This window comes from Trachemys scripta, chromosome 1 (assembly GCF_013100865.1).
Source record: "Trachemys scripta elegans isolate TJP31775 chromosome 1, CAS_Tse_1.0, whole genome shotgun sequence".
NCBI classification, from domain to species: domain Eukaryota; kingdom Metazoa; phylum Chordata; order Testudines; family Emydidae; genus Trachemys; species Trachemys scripta.
Genome location: NC_048298.1, coordinates 211,129,885 through 211,141,035, shown reverse-complemented (window position 1 = coordinate 211,141,035; position 11,151 = coordinate 211,129,885).

Sequence of the window (11,151 nt, the reverse complement as noted above, 5' to 3'; positions counted from 1 at the left end):
AAGCTGCCACATCTCTTCTACATCTTCTAGTTTCAGTGACTTTCTATTCAGCCAGTGAACAAGGCTCTGTTCTATATTTAGGAAAGTCTTCTCTATTTCTGCTTTCTCACTGTCACTTTTATTTCTAATAAATGGCAAGAAGAGATTTTTTTTATTGCTGAACTCAACAAGAGACTCAAACCAGGCAAACCCTTAAAAGGTGAAACAAGTTGAATGTATAGCAACACAAATTTGTTTCCCAGAGATCTGTTTGTCTTAAGGCAGTACTAAATGCTTTACGCTCCATTTAGAGCAGATCTGATGTACAGTATAACAAACCAAAGCAGTGATGTTTTCTTGGGTTTTTCCATTCTTTTATCTCAGTAGGTATGTGATTTGACATCATGTCTTTTAAATGATGCTTTTGATAAATCAGATTATTTTTTAAAAGATTGAGATACACAACATGGATTTTGTATCTTGATTCTTATGGAGGTTGACTATTTGGAAAGACAATATTAAAGGAAGATCAAGAATTAGAAACAGCTAGCAAATGGTAAGCCTAACCTACAAATTTCAGCTTTACAGAGTGAGCCACTCTAAAAATGCCTCTAATTGTCTTCTAGCTGTTCTAGCAGCATAGTGAAAACATAAGTGGTTGAGCTATATCAACAAAGAAAGGACTCCGTGTATATTTTTAAAAACTGTTGTGGTTTCAGAAAGTTCTAATAAAACAAATGCCATGCTCTCTGAAGTCTAGGTACAAGTTAACCTTTTTTAATTGTATTCGCTCTATTTATTTTACCCCTGTAGGGCTGCATACGCTGCATTCCAAATATCCCCTGGCATGCTGTAAATGTAAAACCTAACTCTCCTTCCAGAATTGCATGAGAACCCACCTAGTGAAGTTTTCTAGACTCAATATGTTAAAGGGAAGTAGTGAATGTCTGTTCCTATAATAGACATGCTTTCTTTATAAGCGGCCTCTCTGCTAGTTAAGTCACTGAGTTTTTCCTTTCTCCTTTTTAATGGAAGTGGAACTAGGGGGGCTCTGGTGGTGGTATTAAGTTAATCTGGGATGATATTTTGAAGTGGGGTTTTTTTGTTTTGTTTTTTAGTGCATAATCCAGAAATCTGTAGATTACAATTCTCTCTTCTTGGTTTAAGTCATTTGTGTGTGACGGGTATACAGGATTCAAATACAACAAGAGCCAAAATTAAGATAACATAATTTCACATATACATGATGATTTTTGGTAAAGAATCATTATCAAAGGAAACCTTCCAAGTATAACATTTAAACAACAACAAAAAAAACCTCTTAAAGTAATTTTAAGACAAACACCTATTTGGTAGGGATAGCTGAGACAAATGACCAGTTCTTTAGTCACAAAGGTTTCTGAATTGTGATGTGGGGTTGGAAACCAGTGAGGCTGTGCAGGCATTTAAAAAAAAAAATGTATTGAGGATCTCTGAGTACCCTGACTTCAGACGTCCATTAGAAATAGTGGCATCAGGGCATTCCTCCTGGTCAAGGCTGAAATAAATGCTAGATTCCAAACTGAATTCTAACATTGGGAGCATCTCCATTTTGACCTTGAACACCTCTTACCTACTCTGCAAGCAGAAGATGGATGGGGACACACGGGATTGTTAGGGCTTCAAGCATGCCCCATGAAATCCAGTGCACTATGTGGTGTAGGCATTCCCGTACTGGGTAGTCAGCTTGCCCAGCACAAGCAGAATTCCATAGATTACCTTGAGAGTCCAGATTTTCAGCTGGTTAAAGGTGACTTATCTCCACTGACTTGAATGGAGCTACACCAGTTTACACCAGGTGTGGGTCTGGCCCCTATTCTCCTTACATTGCATGGGCAAATTGTGTAGGAAAGACATTAATGATAATGGGATTCATAGAAGTAAATCTTCCTTGTACTAAAGGAAGAACCAGACCCCTTCACAACTTTGCTAGTTAATAAGTCATTCCCTTTCCTTGATTATACAGAACTTTTATGCCTCACAGAAGCATGGCTAACAGAGCCTTTAATTACTCGGAAATGCTGGGACAATGCAAAACTGGCATTCATAAATCATACTTTGGGGCATATTAACAAAGAGCAGAATAAGAACACATTTAAACCATTAATGGGATATTTGAAACTTCCTGGACTAGATGGAATCAGTCATATACATGCCATAGAAATAAATATATAATAATCATACAACCATGTATCACACTTGACCCAGGCACTCAGCTCTTATTGATGTTGTTAGGAGCCCTGTGTGCCTCAAGAACTGTACATGGCCTAAAATATTGACTCCCCCTAAATATCTAAAGTTTATGCCCGTACAACTTGTATGTCAAAATGGCAAATATATATTTGGCATCAATAAACAGATGAGTGAGAAACAGATGGCAAAAATAAATATTCCTAGGCATAATCCAAAAGATGAGTATAGGGCCTAAATTGTAAGTTTTGTACAGTAAACTGATTTGTTTTCACCAATTTATAGATTTATAGATTCCAAGGCCAGAAGGGACTATTGTTATCATCTAGTCTGATCTTCTGTATAAAAGAGGCCATAAACTTCCCCAAAATACACCTCTACCTCGATATAACGTGACCCGATATAACACAAATTCGGATATAACGCGGTAAAGCAGCGCTCCCGGGGGGGGGGGGGGGGGATCTCATGCGCCTGCGGATCAAAGCAAGTTCGATATAATGCCGTTTCACCTATAACACGGTAAGATTTTTTGGCTCCCAAGGACAGTGTTATATCGTGGTAGAGGTGTAGTTCATAGAGCATATCTTTTAGACAAACATCCATTCTTGATTTAAAAATTGTCAGTGACAGTGAATCCACCATGACCCTTGGTAAATTGTTCCAATGGTTAATTACTCTCATTGTCAGAAATGTACACCTTATTTCCATTCTAAATTTGTCTAGCTTCAACTTCCAGCCACTTGATCATGATATACCTTTCTCTATTAGAGTGAAGAGACCGTTATTAAATATTTGTTCCCCAAGTAGGAAACATAGACTGTAATCAAGTCATCCCTTAACCTTCTCTTTATTAAGCTAAATAGATAGACTCAAAGAACTCAGTCATTATAAAGCATGTTTTATAATCCTGTATTTATTCTCATGGCTCTTCTCTGAACTCTCTCCAATGTATTAACATCCTTGTTATATTGCAGGCATCAGAACGGGACATAGTATTCCAGCAGTGGTTGCACTAGTGCTAAATAAAGAGGTAAAATAACCTCCTTACTCCTACTTGAGATTCCCTGTTTATGCATTAGCTTTTTTGGCTACAGCATCACACTGGGCACTCATGTTCAGCTAACTATCCACCACAACGCCAAATCTTGTTCAGTCACTACTTCCCAGCATAGAATTCCCCATTGTATAAATGTGGCCTACATTCTTTGTTCCTAGATGTATGCATTTACATTTAGCTGTATTAAAACACTTATTGTTTGCTTGTACCCAGTTTACTAAGTGATCCTGATCACTGTGAATCAGTCACTTGTCCTCATTATTATTTACCACTCCCCCGATTTTTTGTCCTCTGCAAACTGTTAGTGACAATCTTATGTGTTTTTCCATGTTTTTAATCTATATACTGTGTGCCATATTAATTTTACATTGTTCTAGTTTAAAAACTAAAATAGAACTTCTCTCCTAGATCATTTAAATCACAGCCCCATGGGAGTGAATGTCAGGAGGTGAGCTTTTCACCTGTAGGCCACTGATTTTAATTCAGCTTAAGCTGATAGTGCAAGAAAGTAGTTGTCATCTGCCTGATGGCTTGGTGGCCTATGTGACAATGAAACCAAGGATTGATTAGGCTTGAAGGCTGCATGACTTGCCTTACTAGGCATGGGCTCTCTAGTTTGGGAATGAGGCTCTTTGACAGGATAACATGGGGAGGTTTGCACTGTTGTTGTCCTTGTGCTTGTTGTTAGATAAACAGAGCCACTTTGTACTCACGACCGCAGTTTTCCAACTGTACAATCCCACATGATCGGTGTGGTCTCCTTTCACAGGGAAGAATGGCCAGTGGATATACACAGACAAGGAATCACTGCCCTGCCCTTCTTCTTCACTAATGTGTCCATTGGAGAGCCCAAGGAGTCTGGTGGCACCTTAAAGACTAACAGATTTATTTGGGCATAAGCTTTCGTGGGTAAAAACCTCACTTCTTCGGATGCAAGATTTTTATCCACGAAAGCTTATCCCCAACACTGGCCATCTGGCATTTTCATGAACACACATTTGATTAAAAAATTGAAGACGCTCCCTTCCCCCAACTCCTATGATGCGAACAGAGTTGGCCACACATTGTTTATAAATTAATAGATACTATACATGGTACAGTACTTCTAAAATACCTGTAAAGGTACAAAGGGAAGATACACCACTTGTCAAAACAAAGTTCTATATTTTAAATGTTCCTACTTTTAGTTTCATTTTACCACACACACACACATCCCTTCACTGTAAAGGTAGTACTTTGTGCATAGTCCATACCCTCAGACCTGAGATGGATGTATGTACAGCTATTCAATTGTTAGCAGCAATGGTGGGTATACAGTATGTGGAGTATTTTCATCTCCATGGGTTATTTTTTCTTTTTTTGCTGCCTCGGTTAGAATGTATGGAATACTTATTTGTCTGGGTCACTTACCCAGCGAACCAGCCTCTCTCTGAAACTGCTGTATAATCACTGGTAATGAGAGGCTAAGCCTCACCAATGAAATCCTCTCTGGTTTATTTGGTTAAAAAAGAAAAAAACCTTTTATATTGGATAACTTTTCTCTTCTCCCCTCCTGTCCAGCACCCCAATGGCATGTGGAACAGAGCATAGGTGTTGGGAGGAAAGGAGAGGATCTGTTTTGGAGACATGTAGTGTCTTCAGCCCAGTCCCATAGGATGGTGGGGGAGGGGCCAGAGGCTCCTACCTGCAGATTGCTATTCATTCCATTGAAAGTAGGAGATCAGCTCCCGCTCACAGGCTGATTTTTCAGTCTTCCTTGGTGTTGGACCAGAGTAGCCCCAGTGTGCGTACAGGCACAGGCGATCTGATTCCCTGTGAATTATGGGGCTCTCCAATATCAGGGGGTAGCCCTGTTAGTCTGTAGCTACAAAAACAACAAGGAGTCTGGTGGCACCTTAAAGACTAACAGATTTATTTGGGCATAAGCTTTCGTGGATAAAAACCTTGCATCCGAAGAAGTGGGTTTTTACCTACGAAAGCTTATGCCCAAATAAATCTGTTAGTCTTTAAGGTGCCACCAGACTACTTGGGCTCTCCAATGGACACATTAGTGAAGAAGAAGGGCAGGGCAGTGATTCCTTGTCTGTGTGTATCCACTGGCCATTCTTCCCTGTGAAAGGAGACCACACCGATCATGTGGGATTGTACAGTTGGAAGACTGCGGTCGTGAGTACAAAGTGGCTCTGCTGCCACTCTGTGAGCTGAGGGTTTGTGCCCCCTCCCTGCCTCGGTTCCTGCAGAGGCCCTCAGCATGCAAACTAGCCACTTGTGCTATGCGCGGGAATAAAGCATTTGGCCCTGTGAATCCGACAGAATAAACTGAGTAAAAGAACTTGTTAAACTGCTCATTATATCTGATTTAATTTCATCAGCTTTGGAGGACAGTGAATCACACCGTGCTTAGGAGCAATGTGTCTCAAAGGCTTATGGCTGTTAGGGTGCAAGATATTTCTCTTTCTCTCTCTGATTAGATTGTCATGAATACTGGTAAATTGCACTGTCTGCAGATTATATTGTGTTCTTTTGGCATAATACTTGGACTGCATTAATTTATTCAAAAGAAGAGTTAAAAAATAAAGGATGGGCTTATATTGTTCCAATGATGCATCTAATGCAATGCAGTAATAAATGCATATAGAAGTAATGTGCCTGAGGATGATTTGGGCACCATGTAAAGGTCACTGTCTTCAGACTCTAATTTCCCAGCAAATGTGACATTTAAATTGTATATCATTAAGATCACAACAAATTTATTTATATCCTCTGTTACTGGGATCATTTTTACACACATCACATGTTTGATATATTATGTGCTATTTGGATCACAGTGCATTTACATCATAATATAATGTCATGTGCCATCACCATGACACTGTGTGCTAGGCACAAATTGTTACTCATTTGCAAGTTGTCTTTGTATGAGCTGTCACAAAGCAACTGGGCAGTGCCAACATTATTGGAGATGTTTTAAAAAGGGTTGGGCAAATAATCCTAACCTAAACCATGAAAAGGGGAAGTCATATTAAGAAATATATATCTGTGTGTGTGCGTGTGTGTGTGTGCGCGCGCTTGTGCATGCATATATATGAACTGGGCGTGGAACCATTTCTCCAGTGTTAGCTTTAATGTATACAACTCTCATTGGAACGTAGTGTCCAAGAAATGACTTTTCAACACGTATAGGAATTGCAAATTTTTTTTTTGAACTAATGAGAGGGGTTGAGTTGGGCGTTTAATGAGGCTGCTCATGTAATGTATCTAATTAGTATTTTTTACCATCCTCATATTTGTTTGATTTCAAACCTTGTGTTTTAGCTTTGTAAACTTTAAAGCCATTATTATTCATCTAAGACAAACTGTATTATGGAAGGTACTTTTTTGGTCCTGTTTAGTGTATATGATTTGATAATTTCAAAGCACACTGGCTGGAAGCAGGTTTAAATATGCTAGAATTATTTGCAGTGGCTTCATTATTCTCAAATTTGGTTATACATATACACATTATTGTATATTTGGGGTTATTTACCGGCTTTATAATGTACCTTATACACTTAGTGCAGCACAAATCCTAAAACAGCTACACAATCACTTTCTGCTATCTTATCTCGTGGTGTAAGAATCAGGAACTGAAGGAATACTAGTTTGCTTCCGAAACTGAAGATAAACTAAAGTTCACTGGCACTTCTCCAAGTGTTTAGCTCTTCTCGTCTTCTGCTAGGAGACTGGGGAGGATGGAGGAATCAAATGATTTTAATAAAGCCTGCAGAAACATTTGGTTTGTTGTCTTTAAGGACCTGAGACAAAGTCTAATAGATTTATTCCATTGATTTCAATGGGCTCTGGATCAGACACTAAGAGCTTTCCTTTTCCCCACCAAATCATATTTCTTTGTATTAAAATTTCTGCCTACTACACTAACTTCTCTTTTCCCTCCCTTGTTCTTTTTAATCTCTTACTTCTGTTCCTCATTCTCTTTTCTCTGTTCATTTTATCTTTCCCTCAACATCTCTGGTCTGTCTTTGTAATTTTCAGTTCTCCTCACCAACCACTGACACCACTGAATAGATTCTGCATGATTACACTCCACAAATATGTTGTCATTGATGGACAGGAGCTTCTTGCAGCATAGCTCATGCATGGTACAGTACTCACATGCCTACGTAGTGATTATCATCCAGAGATCTCAAAGCACTCTATAAAGGAGATTAGGTATGAAATCTTGGCCACAATGACATAAATGGGAGTTTTGCCATTGACTTCAATGGGACCAGGATTTCACCCTATGTAACACTGGGGAAATAAGGGATGGGAAAACTGAGGCACAATGAGGTTAATTGGCTTGCCTATGATCATACAGCTAGCCAATGGCAGAGCCAGGCATAAAGGTCAGGTCTTCTGACACCCACTGGACCACACTGCATCCACTAATCAGAAGCATATATGGAAACTTCAAAATCTAAAGGTAATCAATTTTGATCTCTAGGACAAGTGGAGGTCAGCTCCAAGCTGGATTTCAGGATGGGGCGTTTGAGTCTTCATAGCTGATGCCTATGATAACATCCTCTTTCAGTGCAGAACTAGGTATGCCTGACAGGCAGATTTCACTGTGAAAGGCTGCTTCTCTGTCTGCTTGCTAATTGTGCTAGAGGTTCCTTTTGCCACAGGGTCTTGGCTATTTTACTGTAAAGTACAGTATAATGCATGTATAATTAATAGATATTTCATTGAGGCAGATTTTGAAAGCATTTCATTGTGGACGGGGCACTAAATAAAGCTACTCCTATATGAGGATTGTGTCTTTAAAACCTGGAGTCAGTCAATCTACTGCCAAACAATTATAAAAAGCAGTAGTTGTTGTTCTTCTGGGATGTAGGCATAAACAGTTAACTAGCAAACTCTATCCTTAGAGCTCTGTTGGCATCACCAATGTCCCTGGTATATAAACAAGGAAAGGATCGATGAGCCATGTTAATGTTAAGCTCCTTTCAAAACTCTGGATCGAAAAATAATGGTTAACATTAAAGTCCTCCCCCCCACACACCTCACTAAGGTGCTTTGGAGATTGCACAAATCATAACAGTCAAAATATTAAACAAACAATTGCATCATAAAACTCGGGGGTTAGAGGGCTCCAGGAAGTTTGCACCCACACTTAGAGGGAGAAGTTGAGGCAAAGGGCCATATCTGGAAGGGCCACCATTCCACTACTGTGGCCTCTGTAGACCTTAGGAGGGTGTGATGTATGCTTTTACACACACACACACACACACACACACACACACACAGAGCAGTAAGGGCCAGATTTTCAAAGGTATTAGGCGTCTATCTGCATATTAAAGCCCCTATACTGTTAAAATCAATTAGGGAATTAGGTGCTTGACATGCTTAGGTGCTTTTGAAAATCTCTCTAGACACCTATCTACTTCTTTAGAAGCCTAAATACTTCTGAAAATCTGGCCCTAATATCTCAATGGGGAAATGCTCAGGAGAGCTAGATCCCTGTCTGTAACAGTTTTAAATGCCAACAGAGCACACTTTAAAAATAATAAATAAATGCATAAAAGAGACTTTTACATTCATGAATCTACGAGGCAGTTATACCCAGTGAAAGAAACAAAGGCTCTTTGAAGGGTAAGTGGTGCCACACTCTCTCATGGTAATTGGTACTGCACTGTGCAGGTAGTTCTGTTGAAGGAAGAAGTGCTATTTGCTCTGAGTGAGGCAGCACCATTTCACTCTACACTAAACCAAGTTTTCACTGCCATACCCTGGCTTTGGTAAAATCTTATGCAACTAAATTCAGTCCATCTTGGATTTATTTTCATTATTATAGGGTATACAGAGCCTGTTTCTGATTCCTCTTGCTCTAGTTTTACACAGATGTGGTGATTACACCAGCACGAGACTAGAATCAGGCCCATCATCTTTAAAGATAACAGCCAGCTTCATTGTTGCTGTCTCTGAGCAGTCATGTTCAGAAAGCTCTGGTTCAGTACACAAGCAGACAATCCGATGTGGGTTGCTTGGACAGTTCAGGTTGCTGCAGGCAGGTGGGTTTACACATAAGCTGGAAGCAGTCTCCCAGTCCAGCTGCACATTCCTGACTATCAAAATATCTTGGCTGATGTCAGCCTCCTGCTCAGGTGTTGTGCAAAACAACCCCCTGCAAGATTTTTGGCTTGTTCCATGAATAGTGGGCAAACTTCTCAGCTTGCCAACCTACTGGTTTTGGATTGACTACAGTTGGCTTCTCTACAGTGGCTGTTAGAGAGCTGTCTTGCTGCTACATTAGCTTCTAGGAAATCCGATGTCTGTGTGACTTGTCCATCTTGTTGGCTCTCTTTAGGACTGCCTGATTACTTCTCTGCTATTTGGAGACTCAGATGGAAAGCTGCCTCTATCACAACTACCTTATCTGTTATTAAAATAAACAAGAGTGCCATTTCAGAACAATTCTGTGCAAGAGGGCACCAAGTACCTTTTTTACTTTATGAATCTGAACACCCAAAGTAAACACAGGCATTTCCCTGTATCTTTTCTGTACAGATAGAGTGAATGGTACAGAATAGTGGACAACGGAAATAAATTCTTGAGGAGTAGAAGGGGCGTCATCCAGGAAGTCAGTATCAAGCTGATGAAAGCTGATGGTGAAGTTGAGTCACCATTAAATATATGAGAATCATAAGATGTCCCATTGGTGAGCAGATTATGAGTACAAGCCATGAGTTATCACTTTTATGTGTCAATCAGAGGACATGCATTTTGTTATCTAGTACAATTTGTCTCTTCCTATGACCTAAACAGAGATGCCTTTATCCTGAATCATTAATTAATTCTACTTGATTGGGGCAAAAACCAGTCCAGAATTTTCTTCCCAAGGCTTCATTCTGGTGACTATTCTCCTCACCCATCCCCCTTTGGAGTATTCCTTGGATATTTCTTTAGACTCAACAATACTTAATGTGGATCTTGGATGAATGCATATGATATTCTAACTTCAGCACTGACAGGACTGAAATACAAGTTTGAAAACACAAGAGGAAAGACTTTTCACTCTAGTGTAAGGAGGATTGGTCATATTATTCCTGCCTCAAGAATAGAGCTGGGTTTCAGAAAAATTTGCAATATCATTTTAGAATTTCAAATATTTCATTTAGAATTTTATTTTATGGGTTTTTATCATTTTACTATTTTATTTTTACATTATCACATGACCTGTGAGTCGTAGTGATAGTGCTACATAATATGACACACACAGTCTCAAGCTGTTTTATTACAACACAAACAGGACACACTTGATCTAGAAAAGATAAGATGTTTCAATCTACTAAGTAGAAGCTGCCCTTAATTTTTTAAAAATAAAAATAATAGAGTATTGAACTAATTATGTCATAATAGCACCTGAGGAGTAGTCATGAATATAATGCACTATTATAAAAATGAAAAAAAATAAAAAATAAAATGCAAAATAATTTCAAAATGCCAAAATGAGATTCCAAAATCTAAAACACAATTCCAAAATGAAATGTTACTGAAACTGAAATATTGCAGAAATTGCAGGTCACAGGACATTTAGAAAATATTTTGTTTTATTCTGAATTGGACATTTTGAAATTTCCCTTGGGCTGGAAAGTCTGAGTTTCGATCGGCTCTGCTCAAAAGCTAGAACCCGTAGAGAAAATTTCCAGTGGCCAGAGGGCCTTGGCATTCACCTTCACCCACCTTAAATTCAAGGGAGAATTTAACTTCTCCTCCATGGGTGGGTGAACAGCATTTCCTGAAAAAAAAAAAAAAAAAAAAAAAAAGTAAACTTCTGGAGGTAACGAATGTTCTCTGAAAGAGGCTCAGGGGCTTTCATCAAAATTACCAATCAGCTCAAATTCGAA